The sequence below is a fragment of the Saccopteryx bilineata genome, chromosome 1 (assembly GCF_036850765.1).
Source record: "Saccopteryx bilineata isolate mSacBil1 chromosome 1, mSacBil1_pri_phased_curated, whole genome shotgun sequence".
NCBI lineage: Eukaryota > Metazoa > Chordata > Mammalia > Chiroptera > Emballonuridae > Saccopteryx > Saccopteryx bilineata.
Window position 1 is genome coordinate 109,654,333 of NC_089490.1, and position 12,601 is coordinate 109,666,933.

Here is a 12,601-nt window from a genome sequence, read left to right on the forward strand (position 1 = left end):
CAGATAGTCCTCTGTACACGAGGAGCAGTCCCCATAGTGCAAGGGACTGGGGTCATCACTAAACTAGAGTGGTACAAATTTAGATACTGTCTCCCTAGGAGGCCTTTGCGTATGAGTCTGACCTATCTATAGACTTTTCTGTAGGAAAAAGTTTGTCCTTGGGTGGGACATTGCATACCATATCAGACCACCCTCTGGTTTTTTAAATCCATAAAGTTCAAATGTCTTAGCTAAGTTCAGAGGTAAAGATAGCTAGATACTCAGAGCCTTGATTTGAACATGATGCTCTTTCCTGAGCATCAGGATCTCAGAGCCACTCTTGTGTTTCCTGCTCTTCAAACTTTAAAGCTTATTGGAACCCTTTGACCATTATGAGTCAAGTCTGAGTAAAGGCAGTTTAGGAAGTGACTTCACTGATCTGGGCCCCATGTTGCATGGAAGCTTGACTGGAACCATGATATGTTTTTCTGGGAATCAGTTTTTCTGGGACTCAAACTTGGATGACGTGTCAGGATCCTGTTTTCTTCTTGGAATCCAGTATGGCATCACTGTTGGAGATGAGGGAGTCCTTAGCTTTTACCATATCTTTTGGTAGATCTATTTGTAGGGTAAGTATACATCGAGTTTTGCCAAGAAGCATCTTCATTTACGCCTATTGTCCTGATTGGTTTATTTATGCTTATTTCACTATTACTAGTTCCCCAGTGGGCAAAAATATGTAGTCACTCTCCTTGTACTTAGTATAAACTGGAAGCTTTTTCCCACCATTGAGGGAGAAAGGGAGCCGTGCCATCCAGATACAGCCTGCCCAGTACGGCTGCTAACCCTGTGGGGATGGAAAGCAGGAAAAGAATGCCACTTCAATGGCAGACTTTGCCATTTACCCCCAGTGCAAAATTGTTTTCTTCCTATAAAGCTTAGTGCATTTTAAACATTTAAAAAGTTTATAGACTTGTCTGACCTAGGGTGGCTGAGCAGAAAAAAGTGTCGACCTGGAATGCTGAGGTCGCCATTTTAAAACCTTGGGCTTGCTCAGTCAAGGCACATACAAGAAGCAACTATGAGTTGATGCTTCTTGCTCCTCTCCTCACTTTCCCCACATCAATAAATAAAATCTAAAAAAAAAAAGTTTATAGATTACATTGTGAAATTGGGTTAAGATTGCAATGAAACAAAACGTGGTGGTTAACTAAGGAGTGGTGGTAACTAGGCAGACGGCTGTACTGCCTGGCACAACTCTGGGGGGGGCTTCAAGCCAGTGCAAACAGTGCTCCCCAGCATGTAAATAAGCCTCTGGCCATTGTAGTGCGTCTTTGGTTACAATATTGTCAGTTGTGAAAATGTTACACTTAGTAAGCATATAATTCTCTGTTGTATTTGTGTTATTAACCACCAAATATATAATAGGAATGGCATAATTTTGAGGTTTTGTGTGGGGACTGGGGCATATTGCACACTGATCCATGGATACAGCACCAAGTCAGCTGTTACAATAAACAAATGCATCATTTCCAGAAAATCAACTCGTTGACAAATTGGTTTCAGCCAGTTTTTATGTAAGACTGTAATGAACTATTTCTAGCTGTTTTCTTTCAGATATAATTTTACTCAGATCTGAACGAGCTCCAAGCCTTCACCTTCATTTTTGTTTTGTTTCATTTTTGCTGCATGAAACCAATTATTTTTAGGAACTGGCCTATTTTATCCTTGAGCGGCTCTTAGTCCATGTGGTCACTTCAGTGCAGCCTGGGGAGCTCTTGTCTGCGCCCCCCCCCCCCCCCCACCACTTTGTTTACCTGGCTGTTACAGTGCTGGGTGTGCAATATGGTCAACTCAGCTGGTGGTGTATTGTCTCATGAATGACTCAGGGCTACAGAGCTTGTTTTTCTCGGCTATTTTGATATAGGCTTAAAAATAACCCCCAAACACTTAGCAGAGTCTCTGTATTAAAAGCTGTGAGAAACCGTGGTAACCCCAGTCTAATTCCCCTTTGAACTATAGGACTGTTTCAAAAAAAAAAAAAAAATTTTTTTTTCTTTTATTCTTGCAGTTATGGATGGCCACTTTGGTACTTTGTAAATCCATACAAACAGATTATTGTGAAAGTTCAAAAGCAGGAAGTAGTCAAAGACATTTCGACATGCTATTGGGCAGGTGTGTGTGTATTTCAGCTCTGAGGAACAGAAGACTTAAGTCGTTTTCCTGGTGTGTATTCAACATTGTGGACCATCTGTTCTGACAGTTCTATTTTCAACAGCAGTGTGTTTATTCAAAATCCCGTGACCTTTGATTAGAGCTGTTCAGTACTTAAGACTTGCATAAAGTGACTCTTAGCTCTTGGATGGATTGTTGAAACATTGTGTATTTTTACACTTCTAGTAGGCTGTGACACTGCTCACATATTTCAAAAAAGCATGATGATTGCTTATGCTTGGTATCCAAAAAATAAGTCAGAATTCAGGTGCTAACATTGGCTAGCGTCTGGCCTCCTTTACGTCGTGGCTCAGTTGCCATCTCCAGCCCACCCTGAGCACTCTATTTAATATTTCAGCATCTTCCTCCCTCGCAGCTTCCCCACTCGTTCCTACCTTGCTCTGCTTTTGTCTTTTTTTGATTAGCACTGGTCACCTTATAACATTAAAGCTTGTTCATCTTCTCTCTGGATTTATAAGCTCCCCAAAGACAGAAACTTTGTGGTGTTCACTGATTTACACAACCTAGTCAGAACAGTGCCTGACATATAAATGATGCTTAAAATATAGTTAAAGAACAGTAGCTTATGATAGGACCAAAAATCTCAGTGCAAGGACTAGTTAATTCAGTTAAGAACTATAAGTTTTCCATGGAAGCACAACTCATGAAAGGGCCATTAGAGGAACTTTGGGAAGCCGTTGGGGCATGCCAGAGAGGATCTGGAAGCACGAAACGGTTCAAATCCCAGCTCTGCATCTTATCTAGCTGTGACATAGGCCAGTTTATTTTTTTGTATAAATGTAATCCTGAGTTCTCTTTTTTGGCAGATATAATAATTGTGACATAGGCTGATGCGACTGTTAAATAAATCCTTTGCAAACCACTAATTTATTGCATATTAGGAATACAGCTAGTGCTTGACTTATGACCACGATTGGTTCCAACAGGCTGGTCGTAACACAATTTGGTTGTAAGTTGAGTAGGCTATATGTACAGTACTGTGAAATGATGTTATAAAAATCTTTAAGTCATATTTTATCAATTTTCTTTCATTATTGTTATATATCATAATTTTCTTTGTTCATTTTATGCCATTTGTATCATCTCTACACCATTTTGTTTCTTATTTTTACATTTGTCAGGTTTAAGTAAAACACTGCATTACCAGTACAACTGGTTTAATATTTGCAAAGACAATTTCCTCTTGGTAGACATCTTGGGAGGGGTTTGATGAAAAATCAAACACAAAACACAAATTGCTATACTGAGTCTGGGATAACAGTTGAAATGGTGTACAAGGAGATGGTAGTGCTGCCGGGAGCTGGTCCACACTGTTGAACACCCAGCTGGGCAACGCTTGCGCTGCCAGACGCTGAGCAGTCATGGCTAGCGAGTGTGGTCGTAAAGTCTAATGGTCATAAGTTGCATAGGTTGTAAGTCGATCAATATTTGTACATTTTATTTAAAACTAAAGTGGCAATCAGGCTGGCTGGCAGGAAGAATCCATGTTTTTATTTTTAGGTCATGGGAACACGGCAGGATATTAACTAGCAAGTGCAGAAAATAGCAAGACTCAGGGAAAATGGAGTAGAACACGCTGAGCTGGGTGTCTCTAAGGACAGCTCGCAGACAAAATGGAGGGGAACACAGCCCAGGGGGCGCCTTCCCGCCATTAAACTCTGAAGATTTTTTTTTTTTTTTTTGCATTTTTCTGAAGCCGGTAACGGGGAGAGACAGTCAGACAGACTCCCGCATGCGCCCGACCGGGATCCACCCAGCACGCCCACCAGGGGCGATGCTCTGCCCACCAGGGGGTGATGCTCTGCCCCTCGGGGCGTCGCTCTGCCACGACCAGAGCCACTCTAGCGCCTGGGGCAGAGGCCTAGGAGCCATCCTCAGTGCCCGGGCCATCTTTGCTCCAATGGAGCCTTGGCTGCGGGAGGGGAAGAGAGAGACAGAGAGGAAGGGGGGGAGTGGAGAAGCAAATGGGCGCTTCTCCTATGTGCCCTGGCCGGGAATCGAACCCGGGTCCCCCGCAAGCCAGGCCGACGCTCTACCGTTGAGCCAACCGGCCAGGGCTGAAGATTCATTTTCTTGATGGCAGTAGATGTTACTTATCGTCAACGGGGGTACCGCTGGTCTCCTTTTCCACACTGGCAGGTGAAACCTAGAGGTGAGAAAGAGTTGCTGGGACGCCCTGGGCTCAGATGTCTGTAGCCCAACTGCTCTGCCGCTGGAGCGCTTTTTCCTCCTGAGAGCAGCACAGTGCGGGGTGACTAGTTCTGGTGGCATATTAGGCGTTTTTTCTCTTTGCCTTTTAGTCAACTTTCCAACTCCCACACAAAAGATCCCTTAAGAAGCCACGCTTCTAATCCTCAAGTGAGCAAGAAGGTGAATTAAAAGGCGGGAAAAAGAACAAAGCTTTATCGGCCAATTATGTATAAATTACTGTGCAAGATTTTTGATGTCTCACTGAATCCTGAAAAATAATCTCTAGGGTGAATATTTTGATTTAATTTGGCTGCCAAAAGTAAGGTTCCCTAGAAGTAAGGTTAATTTTTCCAAGATGAACTAGCTAATACTGAGCTATGTATAGTTAGATTCAAGCCCTGATCTAACTGCAAACTTCACTGTGGTCAAAACAGAGTAGGGCCTTTAGGAGTTCCACGTGAAGCTTTGATCAGATAGAAGACTGAAGCTGTAAAATAATTCAGTTTCATTTTATAATCGTCCCCTGTCGTATAACTGAATTATTTCTGCTTGCTAGTTACAAATACACTCGGCAATGTTACACCTCAGGCCCCCTCTTTACATTGCTTTGTTTGTAATGCCCTGCCCTGGCTAATCTGCCCACTGAGCTCTCTCCAGGAATAGCACTTGTCTGAGAATTAGGTATAAGAACAAGTAACTGTAAAATAACAGTAGCTTGAACAACATATTTATTCCATTCGGGTTTGATATAATGGCTCTCTCCTGAGGCCCAGGCTACCTCTACCCTCTGTTCCCCAGCAGGTGGGTGTGGTTCTCATCCTACTCACCACTCCAAAGTTAATGTGAATTTTTGAGGGTAAATACAGAAAACAGCATTCCAAACAAAGTTTATGTATGCAGATGGAATCTATTTATTTATTTATTTACTTATTTATTTATTTATTTTAGAGAGGAGTGGGAGAGACAGAGAGAGAGAGAAGTGGGGGAGGAGCTGGAAGCATCAACTCCCATATGTGCCTTGACCAGGCAAGCTCAGGGTTTCGAACCGGCGACCTCAGCATTTCCAGGTCAATGCTTTATCCACTGCACCACCACAGGTCAGGCTGCAGATGGAATCTTGAGAGCCACTAGGTAAAGTATTATACTTGCCAAGCAATGAAATTCACAATAAGTGTAACAATAGGTCTACAGTACAATGTATTTAGGCCTAATGAGGAATGAAAACGAGGAGACTCAGTTCAGATATTCTTTTGGAGAGCAGATTTATTGGGGCTTATCCAAGGAAAAAATTTTAAGTGATCTTGGGTTTCTTTTAATCTTCAAATTGTTCTTTTTAAACTTGGATGATATTGGTGTGTTGTAATCTGCATATGACTGTTGTAACGTAGGCGATTTTGTTTATCTTTTTTTAAAAAAAGTATTTTTTATAAAAGATTTTATTTATTGATTTTACAGTGAGAGAAAGAGGGAGAACAAGAAGTATCAAGTAATAGTTGCTTCACTTTAGTTGTTCATCGATTGCTTGTTGTATGTTGTGTGCCTTGACCAGACAAGCCCAGGGTTTTAAACTGATGACCTCAACATTCCAGGACAGTGTTTTATCCACTGCACCATCACAGGCCAGGCCGGTTTTTTTGTTTATTTATTTATTTATTCTTGACAGAGACAGAGTCAGAGAGAGGGACAGATAAGGGCAGATAGACAAGAAGGAAGAGAGATGAGAAGCATGAGTTCTTCATTGCAGCACCTTAGTTGTTCATTGATTGCTTTCTCACATGTGCCTTGATCAGGGGATTACAGCAGAGTGAGTGACCTCTTACTCAAGCCAGAGACCTTGGGTTTAAGCAAGCAACTTTAGGCTTCAAGCCAGTGGCTTTGAGCTTCAAGCTGGCGACCTTTGGGCCAAACCAGCCACCATATGGTAACATCTATGATCCCATGCTCAAGCCAGTGACCACTCACTCAAGCTGGTAAGCCTCTGTTCAAGCGGTATGAGCCCACGCTCAAGCCAGTGACCTTAGGGTTTTGAACCTGGGTCCTCCGCGTCCCAGTCCTATGCTCTATTCATTGCACCACCTCCTGGTCAGGCTATTTGTTTATTCTTGAACAAGATAACCTGGGTCTTTATAACTACATCCACTTAAAGTCACCATCTATCCTACTGAGTGGTGGTAAGCTGTGTGCTATCTCTAATACTGGCTGCACATTAGCATCAGTGGCCTGCTTTTAGTATATGTGCTGCCGAAGCGAGCACCAGTGGCCTGCTTTTAAAAACCACTGAGACAAGGCCCCCACTTCACCATCACTCCTGGGTAGGACTTGGGGGCAGGTCTGAGCATCTTCACTTTTTACAATACCTTCAAATGATTTTTGTAGCCAGGGTTGTGAAGAACTCAACTGAATGCTCATTGGTCCCCATTCTGGAAACAGGAACTTCCCTTCTGAATTTGTTTCCTTTTCCATACTAAGTACAGACCTGGAATAATTCTTACCACATCCATAGTTCCTTCTTCATCAATTTTTGCAGTGCTGTGGAATCTAAGACAATCCCAGTCTGTGCATCAGATTTCTGCTAGCCTAGCTTCTTGCACCTATTTAAGAAAACAGCTACCTGTCTTTTGTTCACAATAACTCTGATGCTATTTTGATCTCCCTGGAAGCTTTTGATGAGCTAATTTTCAAGGCAGCCCCCAGAATGGACTCTTCTCTCCACTCTATCGCATAGAGGTTTTTTAAACAAGTATGTTCATTACACTGCTGGCCAAAAGGTGGCAGGCCAGATCTATTTAATAACTCAATGCAGCTTTGTAATGAGTTGCAATGACCATGTTCTCATTTATAGCTAATAGGGAGTGTGTCACCTTTCTGTAAACAAAGACAACAGAATTTTACAATTAGTTGGAAATATGAGAGATCATCTTCATCGATTGCCAACTTATTTTTATCTTGTAAAGGGGGGAGATGCATTACATATTTTTAATTGGTTTTTGACTTTCTAGTAGTGTCTCAGAATCTATATAAAATGCTAACATGTTTATCTCAGACATGTGGAAATCCTTTTGTTCAAAAAATTAACAGTGATGCATTTCCAAGAAAAAAAGAGAAGCATAATGAAAAGAAAATAATAAAACATAGATCTGATTTCTCATTTGTTTTGAGTTACCTAAGATGAAAAAAAAAAAAAAAGAAAAGCGGGGAGGGGCAGAAAGACCAAATAAAAATTTATAAAAAGGGAAAAGCAAAATGCTTTATGTTTTATTTCAGTTTTTACATACCTGAGAGTGTTTGCTTCCATAAGAGATGAAGTTTTGTGGATGGACTATCACTGCAATCCATAAAGCATCAGTGTCCAGGTTTTAAAAACCATACATAGGTAATGTTTATAATGCCAGGTCTATTAAAGAGATGACATATATACAGTAGTCCTCTCCTTATCTCTCCAACCTGTGCAAACCTGTCGGCTGCCCTCTCACCAGCTCGTTTGGACCCACACTGGTCCTGTATCTGTTTCTGGAACTTCACTAAGCAATTTTCTGTTTGGGAACTGTACATGCTGGTGTGTTCGGCAGAATTGTTCCTACTTTAGGTTTTATGTCCAACTCATTCTTCTACTTAGTCTTAGCTTAAATAGTGCAATCTCTGATCACCCAGTTAAAAATTGCTCTGAATCTTAAACTGTTTTTGTTTCATTTATAACGTGAATTAGAACTTTTATGTTTTAGTTGCCTTTTTACTTAGATTTTGTAATTTCTTTTATTAGAAAGAATATAGTGAAGCCAAGAGCCATGCCTATTTCTTATTCAGTCAATAATTGTGTCACTTGAATCTTTAATTTGTTCCTACTATGTGTCAGGTATTTGCATTTTGGCACACAATAAATATTTGTTAAATAAATAGATATCTTTTTAGAAGGAATCTCTCCTTTAACAATTTTCCATATATAAACTAAGAAGCAAATAATAGAAATTCACACTCTTGAATTTATCCAAAGTAAGTAATTTCATTTAAATCTCAATGAAAAAGAAATTTGATTGATAAGACTATTAAGTACAAACATATATGTTGGGCAGATAAAATATATTATGCTCTCTTTGTTAAAGATGGCGCTGCCCACGTGGAAGCCATCGCCCAAGTGATATTAATGTTTGTTGGGGGTTGGCTGTGGGCAGGCAGAATCCTTGTAGTGTGGGGCTTGGTTTTAGGACTAAGCCTTTTCCACCCTTTTTGATGTGGGGTGGTGCAATCCCATCATGCCTCAGATAAGTGACTTTGTATTAGAGACTTCCCTATTTTGTATATTGGATTAAAGGTTTTGATTTCTACACTATAAAGTGGGGCAGACCAGGAGCTTTCTCTCTCGGTTCCTGAGATTAACATTAGAGAGGAGAGCAGAAAAAGGCCACGTGGAGGAGACCAGGAGAAGCAGCCAAGATGGTGGAGTGCTGAGTGAGAGGCCAGTTTGTGCAGAGTTTGTGCAGGGAGAAGGAAGGAGATGGGGAACAGAGATGAATAAGTCTGGTGAGCTAGAAACCTTTGATTCTAGGAAACTCGGATAAGTCAGTAGCTTTGTGAGCACTGAATGAGTGGGTTTTGGAATCCAGTGTGTGTTTTTACTTGCCTGCCGGGTGCAAGCTAGGATTAAAGATGATGGCCCACCAGTTTTTGACTCTGTGGTTTCCTTACTGACTGTCTGAATCCAATGTGAACCTGCATGGCCAGTTGGCTGTGATGGTGGCCATGGCTACTGGCTTTACAATATATGTGAAAAATAAGAACATTTACTGACCTAATAATTTATATATGTGGAACACATATCACAGAACTACAAACATCCTAGCATAGAACCAAAATAATCTAGCATACAACATCAGTTTAACATAATAATGAGTTGAAATTTGATGAAAAGTCAGCCCATTGGGGGTCTAAATTAAGAGGGTTTTACTACTTTAATATTTGATTATAGTATCCTTTCCTTACATTTGAATTGTGTAAATCTGATCTGATGAAGGATAACAATGGGTGGGTTGAAGATTGCATTTGTGGTCTTTGGGCCCTGAAATCTTTTTCAGTTCATCCACCTACTCAAGCCTTCAAAATTTTGAAAATGAGTCTTTGGCACTCACCTACTTATTGCTAATTTATTCAAGAAGCTCAGGAAAATTCTAAAAGGCCTGATTAGAAGGACTAGCCATCATCCCAAGTTTTTCCTGTTATTCTTGTTTTTGTTATAGCTAGGCACTTAAGTATTTTCGCATGATTTAACAAGAAAGATCCAAATATTGATTCAGTATCATGGGACTAGAGTAAACTTCTACTGGGCCAATAAACAAACAAACATAGAAAGGGAATAAGAGACAGATAATAATTCAAAGTGAGAACATTTATTCTATGACAGGCAATCTTGGAACTAAAAATAGTGACCTATATAATTTCTCTCCAGGAATATGAGTTCTAAGAAGCCCCACCACTATGCAGATGACAGAATTGCTTTGTTCAGGTGAACGACTCTAAATTATGATCTGCTTCCTGAGGTTGAGACCAATTCAATTCTACCACATGTCTGTTTGGTTGTGTGACTGTGGGTTCTGATGTTGATGGTTGACCTACCATCTGTCTTCCCTTCTGGAATTATTGTAATTTTAAATGAATTAATTTGTTTCCACTAAAATTATGAAACCAGATATGTAAATGGAATACTGTATGTGTTTCTTATGCATCATCTATCCATTTTAGAAAATGACCATTGTCTGACCAGGTGGTGGCGCAGTGGATAGAGCCTCAGACTGGGATGTGGAAGGACCCAGGTTTGAGACCCCGAGGTCGCCAGCTTGAGTGTAGGCTCATCTGGTTTGAGCAAAAAGCTCACCAGCTTGGACCCAAAGTTGCTGGCTCAAGCAAGGGGTTACTCGGTCTGCTGAAGGCCCGTGGTCAAGGCACATGTGAGAAAGCAATCAATCAACAACTAAGGTGTCACAATGCGCAACGAAAAACTAATGATTGATGCTTCTCATCTCTCCGTTCCTGTCTGTCTGTCCCTGTCTGGCTCTCTCTCTGACTCTCTGTCTATATATTAAAAAAAAAGAAAAATAAAAGACCATTGAGTGCTCTGTGACTTAACATAGAGCATGTACATGTAATTAGACACCCTGATCCATGGCTCTGGCATAGTAATCACACTGGGTCAAAGAAAAGTGTTTAATCCTGAAGGATCTGACAGCTGGGCCCAACCTCTTCAGTGAGGGCCACTGACTGGCATAGCTGAGTTTGTGTGTGTTGGTTCCAAAACCAGGCTGCCTATGTTCAAATCCTAGGTCCTCCCATTACTAGCTGTTCAATTTTGGGCAAAATTTGTATGCTGTCTGCAGTTTAGGGGGTCCACCTGACAAATGGGGATAACATCATAGGGATTAAATATATTAACACATGAAAAATGCTGGACACTTGGAAAATATTCATTAAATATTACTTTGTATTTTATATATTTCACTTTCAGTTGGATCTCTTTGTTACCTCTTTTTTTCCTTAAAATGTTCTGCCTAAGGATAAATTATTTGCTTGTCTTCACCGTAGTAATCTGCTTTAGGAGAACATTACCACCAGTGGACCGTCAACATGCTCTGGGATGTTTGTTTCTATTTTCTAATTTTTTTTTCTTATACACAAATGTCTTTTTTTCTCTCCTACATTTATTGTTTAGTTTCATGACATGATCTTATTTCTTACCACAACTAGCTCAATAGGACAGCTCTTTAATCATGTTCTCCATATCTAGTGAATCATGGAGAGAAAAGTGTTTTTATATTCTTTAACATTATGTTATAGAAATTTTTTAAACAGTATGTAGTGTAGAAACAATAGTTTAATGAATTGCCCTGTACCCATCACCCAGATTTAACAAATATCATTTCTCCAATCCAGATGATTTTGAAATCCCAGATATCGTATGATTTCTTCTGTAAACTTCCCAGTGTTCACGGAAAGGAAAATGCATTTTTATAACAATCTCTATGTCAAAATAATTTCTTAATAGTATGTTATTTTGCCAGTGTTCACATTTCCCTGATTGTTTTATATTCCTTAAGCAGATTAAATAAGGATCACTAATGGGACTAATTCAGTGGTCCCTAACCTTTTTTGGGCCATGGACTGATTTAATGTCAGAAAATATTTTCACAGACCGGCCTTTAGGGTGGGACGGATAAATGTATCACGTGACTGAGACAAGCATTAGGAGTGAGTCTTAGACAGATGTAACAGAGGGAATCTGGTCATTTTTAAAAAATAAAACATCGTTCAGACTTAAATATAAATAAAATGGAAATAATGTAAGTTATTTATTCTTTCTCTGCGGACCGGTATCAAATGGCCCACGGACCGGTACTGATCCACAGCCTGGGGATTGGGGACCACTGGACTAGTTGACACATCCCTTTGTTGTGATTGCTGTTTATGTTGCTGAGGGAACCCTGTTGTTGGTTTGTAGGGTGTTGTTCTGCAGGTGCTGGCTTTGCTGGTGGCACTGCTGTGTTGTTGTTGGACATGTTCTTTGTTTTATTATTTCTTATATATTGATAGTAAAATGGCTGCTTGATAAAATACAGATTGGATTTACTTAGGAGCAATAAAACCCTATTCTTTCATAATAAGGGTTGTATATTTGTGTTCAAAGATATTTAATATGTAGCACTTCATTTTTATAATTTTAACAGAAATTGGAGATCATTAACGACATCCATCAACTCATTACACAGGGCAAAATAGTGATATTTTAATTTGAGCATTCTCTTTTCATTTATTTGTGAAATAATTCTATAAGCAGTTAACTTTGCCTCATCAATTATTAGGTTAATCTATGCCGTAGTTTACACAGAAAATACAGGAAGCAGTTTGCTGGAGAAATATTTAATTCTTTATTAGTTTTTAAACTAATGAGTAAATTCAGTAGAGGAGGGGTTTGTACTTTTTAAAAACAAAATAAAAAATAATTTCAAATTTATAGAAAAAGTTGCAAGAATGGTGCAAAGAATGAGTGGATAGTCTTGACCCAGTTCTCTCAAATGTTAACTGGATGGAATTAAATAGAATAGGCCAAGAACACTTTATTCAAAATGATTGGAATAAGGGAGAGATACTGAATTCAGCTTTGGAAAAACAAGATGGAAGAGTTTTTTTTTTTCTTTTCTGAAGCTGGAAACAG